The 2523-nt window shown below is 50.9% G+C and overlaps 1 long non-coding RNA gene across 1 annotated transcript in view; it reads left to right on the top strand.

Annotated features, from left to right (window-relative positions):
• Positions 1-2523, top strand: part of LOC102468732 (uncharacterized) — a 16275-nt gene continuing 13752 nt past the window's right edge. Inside the window, exon 1 of the long non-coding RNA XR_337335.3 lies at positions 1-44. This is a non-coding gene — a long non-coding RNA (uncharacterized LOC102468732). The remainder of the gene's footprint in view (positions 45-2523) is intronic.

Raw genomic sequence — 2523 nt, forward strand, 5'->3', positions numbered from 1 at the left:
GGCCGGCGCGGAGCGGGCCGCGGGAGAGCCGGCCGGCGCGCGCGGTGAGGGGTGGGGCAGCGTCCGGGCGGGACGCGGGAGAAGTCTGGCGCGAGCGCCGCGAGGGGTGGGGCTGCGGACCCCGGGGGCGGAGCCGGGTGGCGCTGGAGCGGCAAAAAGCCGCGTGGCCGGCACGGGTGAAATGTAAACACAGCAGGCAGCAAGGGTTCGGGCTCTAGCTGGGCTTTACTGGGCTGATGCACGAGAGGGCCCGTCCCAAAGCGGCGCCGTCCCGGGGATTGCCGAACGCGCGCATCGTAGCTCCTGGCACGTCCTCTCCGCCCCCGAGACGCTGGGTTCCGGGCCCTAAGTCCGGGGGCGGGGATGTCCCCAAGGTCACAGCGCCTTGTTCCTGGGCCGAGACCAATTCTTCCGGGAGCCAGGTCTGGGGATTCCCCCCCACCAATGGGCCACCTATTATTATTATTGCTGGCGGCATTTCTGTCTATCAGTGCATTCGTTCGTTCATTCATTCATTCACCGAATTGAGAGCACCTTCCATGTGCTTCTTTCATATGTGCCCCTCCCCCGCAAGGCCTTGCTGACCCTGGAATTCCAGGGCAACCAGCTCTAACTTAAAATCCTCTAATTGTTTCCCTCAAATCCACACTCCCTGTCCTGCCTGCAAGGATCCACGTGAATTGGCCCTGACCCCCCCTCCCCCTCACAGCCCCTTGTCCACCTTCTGTCCTTTCTCGGCTCAGGGCCTGGGAGCTTGTCCCCTCCCATAGTCTGCTCATCCTTCCTGAGCTTTAAAGGTCCTTAGTGGCCACTTAATCTTATGCATGTCTTTCCCCATGACTTCCTCTCCTGTCACTAGTTTGCTAGTGGGCATATACCTTGCTACAACTACTAAAGAAAATATATTCCCCTGTGGTGGTTCCTACATGGCACCGAAAACCATTATGTCCCTTGTTTTCTTATCCGGCTCCGTGTCTTTTCTGATTAACTGCTGTATTCCTGAGCTCATCCTGGAGGAAGGGGGATACTTAAATCGTATTTGTGAATGAGTGATTGAAAAATACACTGACCGAGGCCTTGTGAGCTCACAGGCTGGTGAGAGAAACAGATCTCCAGCAATTGTCACTTGAAAGTACCTTCTGTACTCAACTTCTGTAAGTGTGTAACAGAGGACTTCCGAATACCCCCCAGGCCCTTCCTGATTTACAGGCTCAGTCTCATCCCCACCCATTGCTGCAGGATGGCTTCCCCGTTGTCCAAGTTTTTGGTGTTCTGGACAGAGGACTGAATGAAACATGCCAATGGCAAAAGCAAAGGGTAGTTTCTGGAGTGAAAGCTAAAGTACACTCCTCAGAGGTAGGAGCGGGCCTGAGTGAGAAAGGGTAGCTCAAGGGCCCTAGTAGTTACTGGGTTGCTGGAAAACTCATGAAATATTTTTGTTTTTCTATGCAAAAATGTGTCATGACTTTTACGACAACCCAATACTTTCCATGGAGTTTATAATTCCTTAACTGGGGTTAATGATCAGTTGATCATTGGGCCCCCTGATTGCTTACATCCCACTGGCCATATCAAATGTGGCTTAATCGGCAAGAAAGCCCGCACTGGAAATCTCCTGCCTACATTACTTCAGGCGGGAAATTTTCGGCAGCCCTGGTCAGTTTTTCTATCTAGCCACATAGGAATGATCCCGCTTTCATTTTCTAGCTTTCTTCCTGCCTTCTTGTCTTCTTGAAATTAGGGCCTGTGTCTTACCAAAGAGTGTGTCTTGTGTCATCTCCAGAGGTCCTGGCTAGCAAATTAGGACTTCTCAGGGCTCTGAGGTGAGGTTTCTCATTTGCTCAGGATGATGTCTTGTGTAGGCATGGAGCTCAGGCTGCTGGACTCTTAACCCTTTGCCCGTTAGAAGTAATAACAGGTGTCCCAGACAGCACTTCCAAAATGGCAGCTTTGGGCTCAGTCCTTCCAAGAGTCATCTCAGTTTCACTTTACAATAATCCTTGGGTCAGCTGATGACATGGTGGTTAAGGTGACAGGATCCCACATGGCAACCCCACGGTTCAAGTCCTGGATCCAAGGATTTGAAAAGCATGCCAGACATACATGTGTGTGTGCCCAAAATCCTGAGAGGAGAAAGGATTATGAAGTGGGTGTCCCTGCTGGGCATGATTTCTCATTCTTTTTCTCTTGCTCTCGCTCTCACTCTGTGTGTGTGTCTGTCTCTGGTGAGCACACACAGCTTACATCAAAACAAAACACTTTATGATAAACCTGTTATTTTTTTAATTACTTATTTTAATTTTATTTATTCCTTCATTTATTTTACTTTGACCAGGGAGATACACAGGGAGAGAGAGGGAAAGTGAGAAAGGAAGACATCAGGACCGGGACTCGAATCATGGTCGGCCATGTGGGAATGTCCAGCGCCCCAACCACCATGCCACCTGCTGGTCCCCGATAAACCTGTGATTTTTTTTTTTTTTTTTTTTTTGGGGGGTTTTTTACTTATAGGATGTGCGCCCT

This window comes from Tupaia chinensis, unplaced genomic scaffold (assembly GCF_000334495.1).
Source record: "Tupaia chinensis unplaced genomic scaffold, TupChi_1.0 Scaffold145396_1, whole genome shotgun sequence".
Taxonomy (NCBI): domain Eukaryota; kingdom Metazoa; phylum Chordata; class Mammalia; order Scandentia; family Tupaiidae; genus Tupaia; species Tupaia belangeri.